Source organism: Stylophora pistillata, chromosome 2 (genome assembly GCF_964205215.1).
Source record: "Stylophora pistillata chromosome 2, jaStyPist1.2, whole genome shotgun sequence".
NCBI lineage: Eukaryota > Metazoa > Cnidaria > Anthozoa > Scleractinia > Pocilloporidae > Stylophora > Stylophora pistillata.
In genome coordinates this window covers 20,847,251-20,870,561 of record NC_142520.1, presented here as the reverse complement: position 1 = coordinate 20,870,561, position 23,311 = coordinate 20,847,251, and the positions used below count along the sequence as shown (strand labels likewise).

The 23,311-nt window shown below is 38.4% G+C and overlaps 3 pseudogenes; 1 reads left to right on the top strand and 2 right to left on the bottom strand.

Annotated features, from left to right (window-relative positions):
• The window catches only part of LOC148737703 (uncharacterized), a 90,415-nt pseudogene that overhangs the window by 47,334 nt on the left and 19,770 nt on the right, over positions 1-23,311 (top strand).
• LOC148737705 (uncharacterized) lies at positions 4,488-6,792 on the bottom strand (annotated as a pseudogene).
• Positions 7,639-10,834, bottom strand: LOC148737704 (uncharacterized; annotated as a pseudogene).

Here is a 23,311-nt window from a genome sequence, read left to right as displayed (position 1 = left end):
GTCTTCTTCAAACTGGTGAAAAGGTGATGTCCTCTAAAGGCAACAGAACCATAGCAATTGTCAATGGCCCAGAAAAGTATGAAACCACGGTAAACTCTTTCAGATCAGCCATCGATGAAATCAACGCTACTTTGGAAGCTGGCTCAATTGAGGTTGATGGAAGAGGAGTGAAAATTGAAATGTTTCTGGGAGATTATAAGTTTCTTCTAATGGCCATGGGTCTTAGTGGTGCCACATCTACTTATGCTTGTCTTTGATGACTTATTCACAAGTTGGATAGATGGAACACTGAAAAACCAGTCGAGTACTACCTCTCTACAGAAATGAAAAGGACTCTGTCCAATATTAAATCTATGCTACTCCTTCGGAAATTTTGTTATAAACCAGCCCCTTTTAAATATCGAACTAGACCATGTCATTTTGGATGAACTCCACCTGATGATGAGAATAACAGACCTCCTACTTGAAAACTTAATGACTGAAGTTATGGAAAGGGACAGCAATGGTGACCTCAGAAAGGGAAGGGGAGAGAAGAAAGGTGTGTACCTAGAGTCCCTTGTCGAGGCTATAAATAATATTGGAATTCCTTTCTCCATCTGGGAAAAGAAGAATGCAGATGGGAAAGGAAGTGGATCTTATGACTGGACAAGTTTAATTGGATCAGATAAAGAAAAGCTTATGGACTTTCTGCCAGCATAACTGCAACAAAAAGATATCCTCTTCCCTGAAACGAAAGATGTTGTAATTCAGCTGTGGTCTGACTTCAACGATCTCTACAAAATCATAAATGAGTATAGAGAATTATTCCTTTTAAATGCAATTTCATTTATCTATGTATACTTCATCCTGCTCTTAAAACTATCAAGCTGCAAACTTTTGTAACTTTTTTTAAGACAAATCCATTACTAAAACAAATGCATTGTGTCAACATAACAAGCAAAATCCTGAGTGATTAGTTATTAACCCTTTGACTCCTAACAGTGACCAGCATCTAATTTCTTCTTACAATATTAACCAGAGAATGTTTAGAAATACATTTGATAATAAAAATTAACGGTAAAAAACTACGACGTTTCGAAGTCTGCATGACCTCATTATCAAGTAAAATGTTAAAACTGATGTAAAATTGTAGCTCAGAGATTATATACAAATAAAATGTGATAACTTCATTAGAATAATGAGCGTTGATTGTTATTGGTGTTTAGCATGTCAGATCGTGCAGTATATGTTTAAATAAATACTTTTGCACGTATTGAGTCAGACTGCGTGTTTAGCTTTGGTTTTTGTTCGCGAATGAATAACATTTCGTGAATTAGGCAGTCCATTTTCCCGCGGCATTTCTTGAGAACGGAAAACATTTCTTCTAGGCTAGTGGACGCTACACTGTGGGCTTCTTTCAGATGCTTGCCAATGACAGAGGCTTTATGTTCTTCTATGCGTTGATGAAGATGGCGTGTGGTATAACCGATATAATCCGCATCGCACGAATCACATTTAAAAGTGTAAACAACGCATTGGTGGTTAATTAAAGCGGGCTTCTCTTCTTGTATCTTGAGCTTTCCCTCGATCTTACGAAATGTTATTCCCTCGATTTTATTATCAAATGTATTTCTAAACATTCTCTGATTAGAATTCTAAAACGGGAGAATCGACTGCACTTGTTCAGGCGTCTTGAACAGTTAAGCAGTAAGCAAATCAAATGTGATGGAGCCATTGAATTTCTTCGCCTTTGCCAGAATGTAGATCTTACACCAACCTTCGCCAAAGTCGACCAGACGAAGTCGAAGAACTGGCAACAATCATCGAAAGCGTTCTCAACAATTGTCATCGCCGAGGAGCTAAGATCAAAAGTGAAACAGAATGCTATGTTAAAGATGGAAATGAACACCATCTATGACGAAATCCGCCAACAATGTTCACCGCTACAGTACATGCTTACCTTACGCGTTATGACAGATCTTCGAAAGAAATTTTACGAAGACGTAATGACCAACCACACGAGCAAGATTGCAAGGTTAATTAACAAGGAATTTGACGTTGACGCACACATTACAAACATCTCATCGTACCGACTGTCATTCTTTGAAAAGTTAGTTCTCTGCCGTGGTTTGAAATTCTCCATCGCTCAACCTGTGCCAGCTCGTGATGTAAAAGCCAGCTTTGAAAAAGCTTACTGGCGACTTGAACCCACATTACCGGAGGACCAAAAAGAATTAGCCGCCGCGACTCTTCGCTCGACTGCCCTGAATTATATTCAAAGGAGAGGCCCAAGACCACCCAAAGCACTGCAACAAGCCATAAATCAACTTAGACGAAGGGAAGACATTGTCATTACAAAACCCGACAAAGGATCTGGCGTAGTAGTAATGGGCAAGACAGAGTACATCCGTCTACTAAGTGATGCTTCCATCAAAGACACAACGAAGTTCATCAGCACACTATCTGTGATATCTTCTCCTTCGCCGAAGTGATAAGGGAAACACCACTCAACCCGAATGACATTCTCGTGTCGTATGACGTATGTGCTTTATTTACCAACGTGCCACTCGACGAGGCTATTGAGATCATCGCTGAAAAAGCCTTTAAAAACAACTGGTTTAATGAAACGCATGGTCTCAACCTCACAAAGACAGGTCTTACCGAACTTTTAAGAATAGCAACCAAAGATCAGCTATTTAAGTTCGACGGTCAACTTTATGAGCAGGTGGACGGTGTGGCCATGGGCTCGCCCCTGGGACCCCTTATGGCAAACGTTTTCCTGTGCTCCATTGAAGAACAACTGGATCGCAACAACAAGTTACCAAGTTTCTACAAAAGGTACGTCGATGACACATTAGCCACGATGCCAAATATTCAAGCCGCAACAGCTTTCCTTTCAACATTGAACGAATGCCATCCTGCCATACAGTTCACAATGGAAATTGCTGAAAACAACAAGCTTCCATTCCTCGGTATTATGATTGAGAAAAACGGTTGCCACCTGACAACAAGCGTATATCATAAACCAACTGATACAGGACTGCTCTTACATTACCAGAGCCATGTCGATCAGCGTTACAAAAGATCTCTGCTGAATACAATGCTGAACCGAGCTTACCGCCTGTCATCAACGAAAGAATCTTTTACGAAGGAATGCCAGCATCTCAAGCGGATGTTTACTAAGCTTAAGTACCCAGTGAAACTCATCAACTCAGCTATCGACTGGTACACGAATTCTACGATCCAAAGCCGTCACGAAACCCCAACTGAACTTGACGCGGCTACACAAAAACCTGTCAGAATAACTTTACCATTTAAAGACCAAAAATCGGCCGACACAGTAAGACATCAGCTGAAAGATCTTGGCCGGAAAATCGGAACTGACCTACAACCAGTTTTCACGAGTCGTAAGATCGAGGGAAAGCTCAAGATACAAGAAGAGAAGCCCGCTTTAATTAACCACCAATGCGTTGTTTACACTTTTAAATGTGATTTGTGCGATGCGGATTATATCGGTTATACCACACGCCATCTTCATCAACGCATAGAAGAACATAAAGCCTCTGTCATTGGCAAGCATCTGAAAGAAGCCCACAGTGTAGCGTCCACTAGCCTAGAAGAAATGTTTTCCGTTCTCAAGAAATGCCGCGGGAAAATGGACTGCCTAATTCACGAAATGTTATTCATTCGCGAACAAAAACCAAAGCTAAACACGCAGTCTGACTCAATACGTGCAAAAGTATTTATTTAAACATATACTGCACGATCTGACATGCTAAACACCAATAACAATCAACGCTCATTATTCTAATGAATTTATCACATTTTATTTGTATATAATCTCTGAGCTACAATTTTACATCAGTTTTAACATTTTACTTGATAATGAGGTCATGCAGACTTCGAAACGTCGTAGTTTTTTACCGTTAATTTTTATTATCAAATCCAATATTAACCCCAAATTAAACAAAGTCACAAGAATAAAGGAAATGATAACTAAATAAAGAAGCTCTTGATTGTTAAACAAATTCTCCTTGTCAGCACCTTGAAAATGTATTGAGAACAGTATGGAGAATATTCATACTGTTGTTAGCATGTAAAGGGTTTAGTCGTCAAACCTTTATGTACAAAATTCCATAAATACAATAGAGCGGAAACCCTGCCACTAAAATGGAAGTCAGTTAAAAAAAAAAATGGGTTTGTAAAGTTTTCTATGTAATAATTATATCAGTGCAAACCAAGTGATATCAGTGACAACAGTACTTTTGCATTCCGACAGGTTTAACCTGTCTAGCAAACATAGCTAATTTAAACAATTTTGCACCAATTTTAAAATATTTTTCTTATTAAGTAGGCATATTACTCACATTACTGGTACACAGAATTTGTTGAGAGCTTAGTTATCATTCTCATAGTAAGTGCCTTATTGTGCACCAACTTGACCAAAAACAATCACTTCACATCCAATATTTTGAGAGATTTAAACTGTTTATAAAAAAATAATTCAACTACCCTTCCCAAGCCAATGCACCTTCAAGGCGCTTAACTAGAATCTCCTTATTAACTGCAGTGCTTAATCCTCTACTATGTAAAGCTTCCTTTAAACCAGGTACTGTCATCAAACTTGGATTCATAGCTATACTTCTTTCCTCAGTGGCATTGCAGAACTTTAGATGAGACCACAGTGATAAGTTATCAGCAAAGCGAGTATTGCACTGTTTACAGACAATGGGTTTTAGTGCACACAACACTGATTCTGTCGCACCTCTGCTGCTTACACAAGTCACCAGGTCAATACTAGACAAACAAACTTGACAGCTGAGCAAATCATTTTCTTTATTTCCACCACAATTGCAAACATTTGGTTGGTAACAGTGTGGTGAGAACGTCATTCGTAGTGTGAGATATAAGAAGAGGGCATTGGTTGATGTTCTGGGAGGTAAAATGAGTAAACATAATTGCCTCGCATTACTTGCCACCATTTACCAGTGGTGGTGCTTACATTTGACCGGTTAGTTAAGGTCAAATCCTCCCTCACCACAAAATGTTTGGCCTCTTTAGCTTGCAAAGAGACAATCCCATAACCCACCCTATACCTTGTAAACAGCAAATTTGCATGATAGGGAATGGCATATCCAACTGTCCATGTTGTGACATTCACACAAATGTACCAAACTTATGGGGTACACTCTAACTCACGTACTCAAAAATTGTCCTTAAAAATCTTGTTTTATTCTCCTTGTTTTCACAACGTCTCTCTTAATTTCTGCTCTCACACACAAAAACTAATTTCATCATCTCCCACGCATTTCCTGTTAAAACCTCGTGATCCAGCCTACACGTGTTTATGCAACTTTCGCATTGCAACATCTCTAAAAGCGTCTCCTGTGTGTTTACGCAACTTCCGTTCAACTGGATGAAAAAAGCAAAGACATCAAGTTAAAATACCTACTGCAACCTGGGCAAAATTGGTCTTTATTCTATTAAAAAGTCCCCCTGCATTCCTCAGATACTCACCTATCTTGCTAAGAGCCAGTCGTTGGATTGTTTATGCCTCTGTTTCATCTTCACTTTCTTAAGTGTCAACTAAACAATGGTAATATCAAGCCAATGCAATGGCTTGATTGCCAATAAGCCTAACTGGTAACTTGTTATACCTGTTAGCTTTATCACTAAAATTTTCTTTTACTCTTGAAGCCAAGTATGCCAGTCCACACCTCACCCCCCCCCCCCCACCTGATGCATGCCTTACATGAGGAAAACTTCTCTTTTGCAAGTATTACTTTCAAACTCTCCTCTTCCCACTGCCGCTAAGTACAGGAGATCAATATAATGTTGCCAGGCATTGATCTTACAATGCATGGGTTCTGGCCTTAACCTGTCTGGAAAATGCCCAATCCTAGGAAGACCAAACTGGCGGATGCCATTTTCAGCCGTGAACTGTAACTTTCTGGAATTTCAATCTTTTTCTGAAAGGTTTGGGGGAAGAGAGGCAAGAAAATTGTTTACCTTTTCAGTATTAGAGGTTCTCATTTCATTAGTGTAAGGTTTCCAGGTATCATCTTTACCCATTCTAAAACTACCCCCCCATAGTGTTCATGTTTCCTTTATGAACATTTGCATTTGGGGAAGGATATGTAGCTGCCCGGTTGAGTTCATTGGCAGCCTAGCTCTGTCAGGACATGCCTGCTCCTGGCTGAAATTCAATAGTGCACCCTTTATCACAAACAGTCAAAACATTACCTTCAAACATTTTCATCTCTTCAGTGAGCTGCTTCCAGAGGTTATGCATTATTTGATCTTTCACTTTTACACTTACACCTGATCACCAAAGTTCCAGCACACCATACTTCCAATTGACATTGTCAGCTCATTTGTTTCTGGAGCTCCATCATCTGACAACTGAAATATTAAATGATTTTCATTTTCATTGAACCAGACAAGTTTACAAGGAAGATGGGGAACTCTTGTGTGCAAATCAATAATCATAAACACCAGGCCAGTGACTGTGCGAGAAACACCTGATGCCCCTGGGATCTGTGTGACAGGACCAATGTCTAAACTTTTAACAAACTTGTCAACATTATCATCTGAGAAACTGAGCATGGTTAACCTTAAGTCAACTCCAAGACATTTAACATTATGTAGCAACCAGACTTCTTTTTCTGTATTAAAAAAAATTAACTTTGAGTTTTACACACAAGATTTATATATTTAAGTGGCACGGACTGTTTCAGTACATCTTCTGAATATTGATAATCATTAATGGCTCTCTCAGAAATTCCCTGAAGAAATTGGCCCCTCATAGACCACTTTCATTAATGGCTGTTAGATTAATATTATTTTGTTTAAATTTAAATTAGCCTTTCTGGCCTTATTCTCCAGTACAAAATTCAAAAGAATAGTACATTACCTGAAGCGAGGCCAGAAAGGCTAATCTAAATTTAAACAAAAGAATATTAATCCAGCAGCCATCTATGAAAGTGGTCAAACGTTTCGTAGCTTGCATTCGCAGCCAAAAAATCCCATGCCCCATCTAATCGCATACTTATCTTAGACGAGTCGTTTCATGGAGCAGTCAGTCGAAAAGCCTGATTTTTCTTTCTTCTGCCATGGATGTAAAAGGCCATTGTCACTCAATATTAAAAAAAAAAGGTTGGGAAGCTTTATCCTACGTGAAATAAGCGACTACAAAAAAACTCTTTAGTATAGAGACGCGCACATAGAAAATCACGTGCGATGTTGTAAAGATTGTAAGACTTATTAGAGATCTCTAAAGAAGTGTGAGCTCTGGAAAGACCCTGTTTACCAGGTCAGAAAAGTGAAACTTGGAGACTAAGCTAATGAAGTGCGGGAAAAGATGCCCAGTTGTGTTATAAAAGATGTGAGGTCAAGGTTTCCTAACCCTCCAGGCATTCCTTACATGGGGCATAAAAGGAAATAAGCAGATTCTCATACAAATGCCCATGTAAAAGAGAGCAATTATAAATAACAATTGAATAAGTTCATGAAACATATACAGTCAAAAGAAAATTAAGAGGTGGAAACATCAATAAAACTGCATGGAAAATCCCTTGAGTAATACCTAATACTCATGAAAGTTTCACTACTTAGTACCAGCAGTTGCTGTATTTATTCTTTGCTGGTTACCTCACATCTTTTACAAGACATTTGGGCTCCCATTTAAAGTTATCGCAAGAAGTCAGAATCACTGGTAAGCAGAATGGACATCAGTTATTTAGATTAAAAAAGGTAGACCAGATGGTTTAATTCCCTGAATTTGAATGTTTTTGCAGTAAGCACCCTGATCTCTGCTGGACGATTCGGATGCCTGGCATGTTAGTACATCTCCAGAGACATTACACTTCTCTATTCACGTTTTCACTCTGCAAGAGAAATAAGTCAATAAGAAAGAGTAAGCATAGCATTCGAAAAGTGCCAAAGCAATTGTGCAGAGTTAACAACAGCATAAGTCTTTTACCCAGTCAAGAATGACTAGTTCCATGTACATGTTGTAGGTGTCATCCCCATAATGGATCCACTTAGCAGCATAAATGAGCATGACTGAATGGAGAGATTCAGTCCAGTACGTTTTCCTACACTGCAGAAGTTAACAGATTTTGAGTGGCTTTTTCTGTAACTGGAACATGAGTTTTTTGCAACTCTTTCAAGGCCTTTACTGGAACATCACTAATTTGGGAAAGGCAAACTTTTTCACGCAAAGAAACAAAAACATACAGTAGCATGTGCCAATTAATTACCCGCATGTAATCATATGCATGTCTATATCTTGAGGTGCCCATAATGGCTTTCCTATATGCAGCTACAGCTTCAGGTTTAATTAAAACCTTTTGCTCATTAGGTAGCCATTCTACTTGCACCATGACTCTTAATGGCAATTGACACGATTTCCCTGAGTCATAAATAAAGAAAATTAGGGAAAAACAAATTAATAGATCAGTATCAATAATAATAAGTATAATGCTTCTGGTTTTCCAATTTTACAAAAAAATTGTGTAATCTTTGAGTTCATGAATTATGCTATGTGTTGTTGGAATTACATAACACAATGTGTTCATAACAACAAAAATTAATAATAATAATTTTGGTTTCATGAAATCGTTCTTTTGAAGGAGTAACCTGAGAAAAACTCTTTGTACTTTATGACTGCTACGCATTCTCTCAATAAACAGTCATTCAAATTACCTGATAATGGTCAGCAACAATCAGCAGGTTAGCCTGAAATTCTTGCTCACTGAGTGGACTGTTCTTCATGCAGAAGTACACGTAAAAAATAAATAAACAAAAAAAAAAAAAGAATTACGTTAGTCACACTATAAAGGAATTTTCTGCCCTCCATACTCATATTACATCAATGGTAGGATATTATCGAGGATGCAACATTAATGTATCATATCTTGGTTATCTGTTAGAAAGTCAGCAGCTCTTTTGTCATAGGGACTTCACGGCTCACTGCTGAAGTTTCACTAGCCCTACTCCAGTTTACGACTCCTAAAACTTTTTTGGTTCTAATCAGAAGCAGTAAAAATAAAAATATTTTTAGGAATAGCATTGAGTGTATCTAGGTTCAACATATCATACAAAGAGTTCAAAAGCATCTTACGAGAAAGAAAGGACTGACACCGTCGTGTGTGCCGCTGATCTACTCAAATCATGCGTTGCATCTGTAATAACATACTACAGGAAGAAATTGTAGAAATCAAAACATAACATTGAACCCCTTTCTGTACTCACAAATTTCTCAGGGTTTACAATTTGATATTAGGTATTGTACTATGCTTAGATGTGCTAGTCAGCAGAACTTTGCAGAGGTCTACAAGATCTCATGCATCAAACGGACTGCTTGCAGAGATCCTGGCTTGCAAAAAGGAATAATTGAACAAAACTCATGCATGCACCTCCCATACTCTAAGACTGGTGTATAAGTATGTGGCCAAAGACAAAATAAAATTGAAATCAACCTGTACCTCTCCATTTACAACATAACAAGGGGTGCTTTTCACTTCTTCCTGGGCAGCAGACATGGACTCATTGCAAACCCTATTCACAATGGTTGCATAACAATGCTTTTTCAAGACTGTTGAAGTATTTAAAAAAAAAGTTATTTTAGAACTCAGGTAAGGGAGAAACCAAATAAGAAACTGTTCAGTCCATTTGAGGTATTTTGGTGGAGAGATCATCATTTGGCTTGTTGTTGACAGCCATTTGCTTGCAAGAAGAAATACAACATGATTTTAGGAGCATTAGAGAAAGCACATTGCTAACCTGCGTTAAAGGTTTTTTCTCCCTCTCACGCAATGTTGGCTGCTTCAGAGAAACTTGTGTACTGTGTCTCTATGACGCCACAAAACAATGCTCCACGAATCAATCTGTGAAAAAGAGAGGCAGATAAGTGACCAGTTACAACAAAACTCAAGAATATTGAGAGGGCGAATTTAAGAAAATTTCATGCTGAAAACGAAAAGGTACTTACCTCAAATTTACATAGTACTTTGGAGGAGATCCTCCCATGATAGAGGAGGAGAGCCACTTGAATGAATCTCCACATACACATGAAACTGTTACGGACACAAAATGACTTTGTCGATTAAAGATTTGTACATCGCAAACGTCAAGTTTTCCATAATAACAGCATGCGGTGGAGAGAGTGCTACAAAAAAAAGAATACAGAGTTCCGAAAGCTCCCCCGCTGCAGAGATAAATTATATGGGGTCGTTCTCTGCTGAAGGCGCAGTGATCTGCATTCTTTGTGGTGTATGTTCTGCATGTGGAAGGGAAATTAGAGAAACAGGATCAGAGAAAGGCAAAGAAATACGCGCAGATATAGTGGAAGACTGTGAAGGAAAAGAAAACCGTGTGGTAGATGGTGTCGAAACAAGAGAGGGGTCCGAACTAGCTGTGCTTCCAGTTGATGATAAGCTCAGTTGGCTGGATGTCAGTCCTTTCCTCTCCATTTTCTCCTTAAAGGCTAACAGAAGAGCCTCCATCAGATCCACACAATGTGTACTTCAGGTCGCTTTTGTTAGATTTAACGGGCCTTTTGCCATTTTGACGCTGTCTTTGATGCCAAGAGGCCTGCTCTCTTGACCTCGAGGAAGCTCTCTATTGAAAGAAAACTGAATACCTCGATCTGTTGGACGCTTTTTCTTGGGTTATGGGTTATTTCCGTCCGCCATAACGCACAAATTCCACAATAAATATTTTTGGAGCAGAGACAGCTAAGAAACAACCACTAGAGTTATGAAATTCTGGCTGATAATCGCACTTACTTAGAGGCATCGTTAACGATAATATTGCGCATGCAGTATCTATGACGCCGCTAGTTTCAATAAGAATAATCTGAAGGCTCAGCCAACCGATGTGTATAAGGGGCTTGGGGATGTAAGCCGAATTTACACGGCGCGAGTTTTGAAAAGAAAACTGTACGACTGCATAGTCGACCGTAGATCGCACTTTGAATGGCCGAACAATGTTTTGGTGCCAAATAAAATCCATAGAAGCTAAATTATGGGAATGAGAGTCAACAAGACTCATCACTATCTTCTAATTTTTGATCCAAAATAATACTTTTGCTGGGTCTTCCATGCACACCGTTTCACTTATGGTCCGACCGTTGGTCGCAACATTGGATGCTTCTTTTATTTGAGCTGAAATCAAGGGGCGGAGCCAAACTATTTATAGCGCGCCTTAGTGTTTAAATCTGCTCAAGCCACGAACGCGTCGTCACGTGACCTCTAAGATAGTAACGGGAGGAATTTACGTAGCAACCGGTCATCGCACTTATATAATCAATTAATTAATTGATTGAACAAAAACGATATTTACTACCTTACATCTGCAACGATTACAATATTTCCGGGTGCAGATTCTGAAAACTATTCCAATCTTTTTTTTTTTTTTCCGCACCAATATCTTTTAAGTACAAAAGCTCACGAATAAAATAGATACCAGGATAGTACGAGAGTGCAAGGTGCGCGAAATATGAAACATTTATGTATTTTCTTTCCAGAATTGATCATAATTGTACACCGTTCACCGTCCCTCATCGAATTCTTCATTTTAAAAATCCCTGTGGTATTTAGTAAATAAACCCCTTCGGGCGGCTGGTATGTCGGCTGATAATGTCCGCGGCTGAGAGACTGTTCGAAAAAATGAACATTTAGCCGAGAAGCGAAGCTTCGAGGGCAAATATCAAATTTTGAGGATAATCTCTCAGCCAAGGACACTATCATCCGATATACCAGCAAGCCAGAACGGGGTTTATTTATTTTTCAACCCTCTCATTAATTTTCCATTAATTTTTGAGCAGGAGAGCGCAGGCGCGAGCCTGTGTTCACGTACGGTAATCATCCGCAGCTTTTTAATCTCTTTCGTCATCTGATTCTGTGACTATGCTTTCGGGAATTAAGATATTGTTTGGATCTAACAATTGTCAAAGGTCTTTGATCTGAAAATCACTGGAGAAATTATTTATGTTAAAAAACAGAGAGTTTTGATATCTTCCTACTAAAAGTCAACTGTCAAGGACCTAGAATTAAAAAATAAACCATCAAAATCGAGAACGATTCATCGTAAATTGTCAAAGTTAACATCGTCTCCCCACCCCCTCCCTTAAGTACAACACTTTGATACAATTTGTCGCCCAAAGAAAAACTCGGTGAGATATTTCCATTTGTACTACAAAGACGACAGGATTCCACAGACTTTGGTTGTCTATCATGACGCAAAGTAATAAAGTTTGTCTAAATCAATTACGGGTCAAGCAATCATAAATCCTTAGGAAAAAATAAAGGAATGTCCACAGGTATCCGGAAAGGATACGATATCCTTATCCAGAAATGATACTTTGGAAATGAATACTTCTCTTAAAGGCACCAAGTTTAGTATCAATAATGCTTTTTAACTTGTCAAAGACTCGATCTACAAGATCGGCGATAAGTTCTGAACCGTAAGAGCTTCTCTGCGGGATTATTCGAATGTGCTCACCTCCAGATGTATCGCCAGCAGCTGGGTTCATATTACAAGGGTAGAAATTATCGTAACCGTATGCGCTATCTTAAATCTGCAAACCTGGAGTGAACACTCTTGCACATGATCTCTTCATCTAGTTTAGAATGTGTAATAAATTCTCGTCAGGAAATATAAGAAAATACACTTGCATAAATGAGCCCTCCGACGAAAGGAAAATTTATATTCTAGATACATGTAGGCCTGAAATAAAATTCACTGTAGTTTCAATACTTTCCGGATTTATATATCAAGAAAATATCATACAAAAGTTAAAAGAAAAATCATTTTTGCTGCAAATGTTTCTTTTCAAGCTAGAATTGAATCTCGATTCCTGGGTTGATACACGCATATGCGATAGACCGTCAAACAAAGAATCTTTCTCTCTTTCTTTTTTTATCCTGTTCTTTGGAGCGTTTTTATATAAAAGCGGAGAACTGGAATCTATACTTGAAGAAATTACCAAAGTATTGTGCGAACAAAGTGTAGTACACCGCGTTTAAATTGAAAAGCGTTTACTCGCGTCCGTTACACACTTGCTCTTAACCGAGAAAAGAACTGCATATCCTAGGATAAATTAAATACATGCGATAGAGATGCATGCAAATCCATAGGTCCTGAGTGTATTACAAGTTGTTGCTTACTGTTGCTCGGGGATCGTGATTACTTTATCGAGAATTACGATCTAGACTTGTCTTTTATTCCAAAAAGGATCATGATTACACGGTGTCTTATCCTGGACTAAAACTCTAACTATAATTTTCTATCTAAAAAGCACTAACTAATCACGAAGACGTCAATCTAACCAAACTATCAAGAAACCAAAAAGCGATTAGTGAAGTAATCAGATCATTCGGCCTAAATGAAAACCCCGAAAACTTCTTAAAGTTCTAAATAAGGGATAACAAATTGGCGTGACCGAAATGTCAAAACAAAAATATATTATCAACTCACCGACACTGTGATGTATTCACAGGTTCTACCTGATCTGGTTTCAGTCATCGTTACCACGCGCTGGCCTTTGGCTGGCTCATAATGACATTTGTAAATTAATTGCAAAAATTACAAAAATTGCGAAAAAATTATCTCTCCGTACATTTCATAATGGCAAAGAAAAAGCTTCCTTTCCACAAGGTTAAAAGTTCTTAATGGTAAAGGAAATGCCACCAAAGAAAGCACGAACGCCCTGTGGATTCTCAGAAATAGGATTGGCTAATGGCTAATACATGTTACATGGATGGATGTCTGATATATCGGCTCCGCACGATCAACGAAATGTAATAATGCAGTGGACACATTCTCAAAATATGAATCTCTTGCAGTATCAGTAGCTTTGCTTCTTACCCAAAACATTTCTCACCGCTTGAAGGTATTGATGATAACGATAATGCATTTATATCAGTAATGCTGCTGAACGCCCGTTACAAAAAGTAACTGCCATCATTTGTTGACAGGTACTTGTCCAACAACCAGTTGGAGGACTTACCAAAAGAGATATTCATGAAGAATACCAACCTAAGTTATCTGTAAGTCAAAGTAAAGACTATTCCTCCTAATTTTAATCTTGCAGGCAATGTAAAAGAACAATGCACAGGGAAAACGAAAGTGTTGAACAGATAGTTGTAACAGTTATTACACTGAAATGATCAGACATATTCACCAAAGTTAAAAAAAAATGTATTATTGTTTAAAATAGAATATTGATAGACAAGGCCACACTTTATAGTCGTCAATCAGACAATCGTTATGATATATGTATATCAACCCAGTTCAGAGGTTCTTAGCCTAGTTACCCTTCGAGTTTTAGGGTGGGAGGAAGGAGGCGGGGAGGAAAGTTGCGTAGCCACTGGAGGCTTATTTACTTCCATCCTTGGGGGAGGAAACTCGTCCCCTTCCGTTCGATTCTGCCAGCGTGAAATCCCTAGCGTCCTTTTCGCGGTAAAAAGCTTGACGGGTTACCAGGACAAGACATAAAACGAATGACAATCTTCTTTCGCTTGCTGTGGATTCAAAGTATTTTGTAGGGGCCATGGGGGGAAGGTTGAAAGGAAAAGGGGCTGTAGTCCAATATCTCTAGTAATAAAATATAAATTACTCTAATCAATAACGCTTCAGATATATTGTGACGAGATATATACAAAAGAAGTACTTGAATCTTTCAATTCTACAAGAAGTAAGGTGACGATGGTAGAAAGAGAATCAATTTAAATTGAATAAACCTATCTGAGACTCGCATGAGAAGAATATAATTAGTAATATTAGAGATATTGTATAATAACATTTTCATTTGTCAACTTAAAGTCAGCCTAAACACATATAATTAGGGACAATGACACTTACAGTGTATATATCTAGTAGAATATCATCAAATGTTACAACTTTCATATTAGAGCCGTTATACCGCGTGGGATATTTTGTTTTGGTTACAATGCGAACAATTTTTCGAATAATATTTACTTAATTGCTAAAAAAAATATTAAAAGTGATGACAAAAAAATTACAGCGTAACAAGGTTAGTTGTTTTTGGTATCGGAGTTTTCAGAAGACGCGAAAAAGAAGATCACCAATTATTTGGGTAGATAAATTCGTAAGGGGTGGGGAGGGGAGTTTTCAGGTTGGCAGAGCAGAAAAGTGTGATTTTCAAAAAAAGAATGTAATATAGTGGCCCCGATAGTACTTGGGCAAAAGAAACGATAGTAGGTAAAAGAAAAGCTTCTGAATAACAGTTTTTTTTCCTGACTCTTCGGTTACAGTGTAAGAAGAACTTGGTTGCCTTGTTTCCTTTTATTATAAGTTATTGTGATGTTTTCCACGCCTTTCACTTTTAAGCTTTGATTTTGCGTGGGAAGATGGGATCATTCAACATATTTAAAAGGTGTTTAAAATTGAACCAGAAATATTTTGTTAAGATTTAGGTGTAAATTTAAAGAAAATTGTTTAAAACCAACAGCGGAGCTAGCCTTATCTAAAACATTCAAACTTTCTGCTTATTCCGATTTCAACAAATCTGTGTGCGAATAATCCTACTTATCTACCCTTAAGAGTGGACATTATTAATCATAAAATATGCAAGGTTTGTCTAATACAGCTTGAATGCAAGACTACTATGTCAGGTTTCTTTCGATTTTTAAATTAAAACCTTGAGCTGATTCCTTAGCAGAGATACCGATTTTATTTCCTGTCTCTATCTTGCGAAATAAGCCTGATCTGGGTAATGAGCTCCTGGCCTGATCGTATATGAATCTTTGCGTGCACAACAACATAGGTTTTATGCAATCTTTAAAAGAATTTTTACAAAATATGAGTATTCCAATGTTTCCCGCTCTCAACCCATTGCTGTTAATTTACTCACCCTTATCCCCTACTCAGTTTCACTTGGATTATTATGACGACTACGATACATGACAGTGTGTAATGTCAAGCCTTCTTTTTATATAAAAAAAAAAAGGTAATAGGAGGAGGGTGTTTAAAACATTTGTAAAGAATCAAGTTGTTTTCAGAGCTAAAAAGATCGAGTTTGTCTCAATTTATATTGACACAGATTATAGTTTGTTATCTTCTCTGGTGCCTTGAGATGTCAGACTAAAATGGAGATATCAGATCAATGACAATATTGATTTGATAACGAAGTGTATGTTTTAGACCCTCGTATCAGTACATCAGGAATAGATTCAAGCACAATTACTTTGATTGAACTTTGTTGTCAAATACTATGTAATTGACACTACATTTACTAAATTTTAACAGGTCCCTGAGCAACAACCAGTTGAAGAATTTACCATCAGGCATTTTCGGTAACAATACCCAGCTAAACACGCTGTAAGTTTGGAGTCTTTTTTAATATTGGTGTAAGAGGAACAAGTCAAATCCCACCTTCAACACAGACATTTGAATGTGTGGGTTATGGTGCATATTTCATGTATATCACTGCTCATGTCCCAATAAAGCCGCACTAAAACACAGACTAAGAAATTTCCTCTAAAACATGCATTGTATTCGTTTGCAAATATGGATTATCGCAGAACAATTTGTAAGAGAATTTGTTGAGGGATCATTATAGGGTCAAATTTACCGTTAGACCCTTCCTCTCTTTCTTAAATAGTCTCGCTATCAAGTCAACAATATTCTATGTAGTTCAGTGTTCAAGGCTGCGTTTCAGTCTTCTTCTGTTTATTCTTCTTTGCACGAAGAATGAATGTAAAAACAAAAAGAAAAAACAGCTTAGGAACACCAATAGTGAAGACCCAGTTTAAATGAACCAGTTATTTAAACTTACAGTGGAATAGGTGCAAACGACTAATCGAAAATTTGTCATTTCCCTTAATTTCTCTCCAAGCGTCTATGAAACATTATCGCGGTATACGCGAAATTTACAAATTTTGTAGATGTGAAAAAAATGTTCAAGACTTTGGAGGGTGTACGAATCCCATGTACTAGTCATTCCTAAATCCAGACCCCACATTCTAGTGTCTCCGAACCACGTTTCTTCAGCTCAATAAAGTAACAAAATACCAGTGCTGAACACCTCAGCTCTTTTCTCTGCACATTATCACAAACTACTTGACGGTGTTAGATACCTCACGAAACCCCACTGATTCTTTAAGGCCTTTATAGAGACATCCGGTTTCTTATAACCGTACTTGAATTTGACTATTTACGTACTGTTGTCTACATTTCTGTTAAACTGGATTAAGGGATGCGCTAGAATTATGGTGCAATGGGGGTCTGGTGTGTTGTTTCCACTTCGTCCTTTTTCCAAGTCTTAGTTGAAAATTTTTTTTTTAAGTCTGATAGAAATGTTTCGTGGACGAGAAAAGTGTACAACATTGAACAGGAAGAGGCTCTTTCTTTTTAGAAATTTGAGGCTATAACTTCGGATATAAATACAAAGAAAATAATACAATGGCATCATTCAAAACAAAATTTTACATGGTGAGCGACTTTGGCCGAATTTTTTCGCAGTTCAAATTCAACTTAATTACCTAAGAGCGGCATCCCTAGATATCGTCTGGAGGTGTGCAATATGAAAAAGTCGAAAATCCCCAAGCTTTGCCAGAATATAGGACTGGATGAACTATTTTTAGACAAAATGCTTTAAGTTCCATTGCATTTTTGTTTACGCGAACGGCGGGAAAGTCGGTTTGGTGGCTTTCATGTCAGGTTCCCTAGTATAGGTCCAGACAACCCATAATTTGAACGTCCATTGAGAATAAAAAAACCGGTAAATGTGACCAACGATTTTCTCAATGGACACAACACGTATTTACGAACGTTCTGAAGCGTTATCTGCCCAATTGTCGGGAACTAAGTTTTTGCGCAATTTTTGTTATTTTCATTATTCCACTCGTTTAGGCGGACAAAGAATTGGGAAAATTGAGAGGGTAAAATCGCATCTTGGGACATGGCATGGGGTTAGACCAAGTTAATCCAGCAAAGAACAAGGCTTCTTATTCATAAAGATCCAATAAAATATTTGGACAACTAAAGACTACGAATTTTACGACCCCAAACAAAAGTAACACAGAGGTCAAAATACACCATTCCTTGTCACGCAATTGGATCTGAAAAATCAACAATCCGCACGTTGAAAAGACATTAGGCCGTTGTGGGGCGAAAACTCGTTTTAACACTGGATAGAAAGCTAATTTAGTTCAACTTTCGTTGTTTTGTTGCTCAGGTTACCTGATATTTAAAATGTTAGCGGTTATTTCACAAACAAAACAAGCCAAAATGCAAAATCGTCCTGTACGATACGGATACAATTGGAAACTGGTAACCAACCATCAAATCAATATGCTTGCCATATTTACACTTTTACCAAATGTTAATTTCTCACGCGCGTTATTTATAGTCATCTTTTATAGCCATCTCTTTCTGCTCTCTATTTTTTGTTGAAACTGATGGGTTCAGTGAGGGATTCAGTCTTTCCCGAAAGTTGTCGAAAATCAATTTTTCAGCCAATACAACGGGTCCAAACCTGAACTCTACGGTCGCTACATCGACGACTGTATCGGCGCTACCTCCTCTACTAGAGAGGAGCTCACTCAATTCATAACCGTAGTCAATTCTTTTCACCCGGCTCTGAAATATACCTCGGAAATTTCTGACAATTCTTTATCCTTTTTAGACATCAAAGTTTCAATTGAAGGTAACGGTTTATGTACTATTGTGTGTTACAAACCTACAGACTCGCATAATTACTTGTTATATTCGTCTTCGCATCCATCTCACGTTAAGAATTCCATTCCTTTTCCTCAGTTTCTAAGACTTCGTCGTTTACGTAGTGATGACTCTGATTTAAACCAGAAATCAGAGTCAATGTGCCAGTTTTTCGATAAACGTGGTTTCTGTCGTTCAAGCGGGTTACCACCGCGCCCAACTTATTGATCGCCATTCAGCACCCCAAACGTCGCATAAAGAACATTCCGACCGCATTCCATTCACTCTCGTTTCACCCTCACAACCACTCAGTTAAATCCATCATTCTTAAAATCCTCAAATTACTTCAAAACGATCCAGAGACAAGCACTATCTTTTCGAAGCCTACGCTTATTTCCTTCAAACGCGACAAAAACATAGGCAATCTCTTGGTCAGAAGTTCTTCTCAGGCTTATGACCAACCAGGCACTTTTAAGGGGCCCTCTGGTTGAAATTTAGTAAAATTGGAAAATTTTTCACCCCAATTTCTCTTTTGGAAAAATATTTACTGAATCTATCTAGGTTTTGAATATATTGTTTTTTTTTTTACATTAATTATTTTACATAGTCAAAAAATGGCTTTGTCTTTAAGGTTGTTTTTCCGTTGCCATGGTAACCAGTTCAAAACAAAAGATTTTTCCGAATTTACAAGGCGTTAACGTAAAGTAATACCCTGTTCCACGGTTCCGAGTTCCGAAACATCTCGTAGTTCATTCGAGATTTCTAAAAGTTGCTTTAGAAGCCTGGCTACACAAGCTACAAGGAGCTACAACACAGTCACCATTTTTGATCTATGCGTTTCAGTTCGCAGTTTAGAAATTCCGTTCTCATCGAGGTAAATTATGCCGAAGCTGGAGAAAAACAGTCTTTTTTAAAGCAAGGTATTTCAAATAAGTGTAAAGGGTGTCCAAAAACAAGCGAGAACAGCGGTAAGCGCAGCGAGAGAACGAAGTGTAAGTATCACGTTCGTTGGTGAAGATGATGTGGTCAGCGAAATTATTCCAACGCCAGCAATCCCGGTTTCTTCGCGAAAACTTGGCGCTTGTGCTGTTGATACGTCTTCCTCGGATGAAATTATTTCAGATGACCTGGAAATTACTCAAGGATAACAATGGAAAGTCTAAGGAAGTTTGTAAACAGAATACATACTCATGGACCGTGTGCCTCAGGTGAGCCTGGTGAAATTTTTGCATAGTGTTACTTATTATGCCGGAAAATTTGAAATCAAATCCATGATTCACTAATTTATTTGGATTTAAACTAGAAAATTAATAGATTGTTTCCTTTAATTTCTCATCAAGGTAAAGTTGAAGTGTGAGAGAGCACTGTAAACAGAATGGGAATAAGCAGTTCATTCTTTGTCAAGTGGCAGTCTGTGGCATGACAGAGTTCATTGCTACAGGTCATTACCTCCCCCCCCCCCCCCAATGATACCACTCCAAGAATAATTCTTGCAAGATGCTTGCCTGGTTATTCCCAAAATGCTAATGAGTTCATCAACTCCCTGGTGGGGAACAAATGTCCCAAACACAAGTGGCATGGCAAAAGGAGAGTGCAGCTGGCTGCTTCGTCAGCTTCCTTACATTACAGTGGTGCTGCCTCTTCGAAGCACGCTGTCATGGAGAAGGTTGGGCTCACTATTAGTGATACTGCTAAGATGGAAGCCAGGAGAAGGGATTCAGAGAGGATTTAACAAACAGAGAAGAGAGTGCAACATCAGCACAAGAAATACAGAGTTGCCAGGAGACAGGCTAAATAGTGTAATGAAGATCTGAGGATCCATGGCAAGGTTGTAACATGCAGCCGGGGCTTTTGAAGAAGCAGAACCTTGGAATGCACTCAAAAAGAGGAAAAATACTAAGAAGACCAAAAAATAACTTTGAGCATATTTGTTTTGAAACATTTCTACCAACATACTGTGTTTTTATTTTAAAAGCCATCTTGGGCCCATATTTCCATACACTTTTTCCTTTAAATAACATTTCCCGCAAATGTGGATTTTTCATGAAAATCGTGCTGCCCCCTTATATTTCTCAGGATGTATTTGAGCTAACAACACCAAATTTGCCACAGTTGTTTGAGACATGACATACTAAAAACCTATTGAGCAAAACTCAGTTTGACTGAAAAGTGTTGAAGTTTTGAGGAGTTAATCTTTTCTTGGAATAAATTAGTTGCCATGGCAACATTAATGATTGAAACCCGATTTCGCTCACTAGGTTTGTAGTGCTTTTTAATTAGATTCATGATTCTTAAAACCAGCTCAATTGGATGTATTTTGTTTTAAATTTGAGGGGGCAGAACAACAGTTTAAAGTGATAGAGTCTTTGTGCTTGTTAATTATTAGCTAGGAATAAACAAATCTGGTCAACTCTACCTGTGGGCTGGTACGTAGGGTCGAGTACTTGCCTCCTACCAATTTTCAGCAGTTTACCAGAGATGGTTATGATCCTGTGACTGTTCTAGTTATGACCTACTTTATTGTTGGATTTCAATCAGAGGGCCCCATTAAATGCGCTCGTGCACAATGCAAAACGTGTCCTTTCATTCACAACACTGATAAAATATCGGAACCTAAACGATCCATTAAGATCACCGATCACTTCACGTGCACCTCCGCCAATGTAATCTATTGCATAACTTGCACTTATTGCAAAAAGATGTACATCGGCGAAACATGCAGAAGACTAGGTGACCGATTCCGAGAACACCTTCGAGACGTGGAAAGGAATGACAAGGACACATCGAAACCAGTCGCTAGGCATTTTAACTTACCCAATCATTCTAAGCAACATATGGCAATCTGCGGTATTTCCTTACGCTTAGGTAGCACGGAAAACCGTAAAAATCTTGAACAAAAGCTCATCTTTCAAACCGGAATTCTAAATCCCACAGGGATTAACGAACGCTTTTCATTCCACTAATTTATTCTTGTTTTTCTCGTTGCCATGTTCCCACCACTAACGTAGCTCCATTTTCTGCCTTTAAAAGCACACACAATCCACAATTCCTCTATTCGCTCCGACGAAGGGCTAAGGCTCGAAACGTCAGCTTTTGTAATCGTTACGGTGGCCAATTTACCATTTCAACTTTGTTGATATATCCAAATTATTTCGTTACCCCCACCGACGCAGCCCCAAACAGTTTCTTTCGAAACTATCAGCCTTTATTCATTTTTCCCGAAAGTTACTTTTCTTCTGGAGAATTCTAAGACATCCTTTTGTTTGACAAAAAGCAGCCTCCTCTTCAAGAAAAGAGAGAAGACATCGTTTAAGTAGAAGTAAAGTTGCATCCATTGACAACAAACCCATCTATCTTTTTTTTCTTTTTAAGTTGAAGGATGCGTGAGTACTTTTCAGCACTACTGCACGGTGTAGCGACGTAAACAGTATGGAAAGTGCATATTTATAGAGGAAATTAAAAGCACTCGCTTCTCGAGAGGGCAAAGATGCTTTACATTGAAAAAAATCAGGAAGGATCTAGTGCACAGCCGTATATCGCACGTTCTGAGATTGCAGAGTAAAGTGTTCAGGCGTTACCGCAGAGCTGGGAATTGCGATCTTCGAGAAAGACTCCCCGTTTTTGCGCTAAGCAGAAGGCCTTCCTAGAAGAGAGATTTAAATAGGAGAACACACTGGATTCAAAGCAGATCCGGCACAGGTGCCCCAAGATATGGGGCATGGAAATCATGAATATGAATCCGCGGATCACTCATTGTAGATGAATTCCTAGCAACCAAGCAAATGATGGTCGGTTGCCTGGGGTTTTCCTTCCGCAACTCTGATGCGCGCAGAAATCGTTAGCGGCAGTTGGCACGAAAAGTGAAGGCCTTTTAAACACGAAGGCGCGCTATATAAGGAAGTCTTATCTGGGAAGACCTAGGCTCATTTGTCCCTCATCGTTGACGTGTGCGGGTTAAATTTAAATGCTGGTAGACGAGCAAAAGGAGCTAATGAGATATCTATTGTTTACTACTTTATGTCTTCAACGATTACAATATTTCCGCTGCAGATTCTGAAAACTATTCCATTTTTTTTTTCACACCAATATCTTTTAAGCACAAAAGCTCACGAATAAAATAGACACCGGGATAGTACGAGAGTGCACGGTGCGCGAAATATGAAACATTTATGCATTTTCTTTCCAGAATTTATCATAAATGTACACCGTTCACCGTCCCTCATTGTATTCTTCATTTTAAAAATCCCCGTGGTTTTTAGTAAATAAACTCTTCCGGCCGGCGGCTGGTATGTCGGCTGATAATGTCCGCGACTGAGAGATTGTCCGAAAAATGAATATTTAGCCGAGAAGCGAAGCTTCGAGAGCAAATATCAAATTTTGAGGATAATCTCTCAGCCAAGGACATTATCATCCGACATACCAGGAAGCCAGAACGGGTTTTATTTATTTTTCAACCCTCTCATTAATTTTCCATTAATTTTTGAGCAGGAGAGTGCAGGCGCGAGCCTGTGTTCACGTACGGTAATCCTCCGCAGCTTTTTAATCTCTTTCGTCACCTGATTCTGTGACTATGCTTTCGGGAATTAATATATTGTTTGGATCTAACAATTGTCGAAGGTCTTCGACTTAGGCCTCAATGCATTTC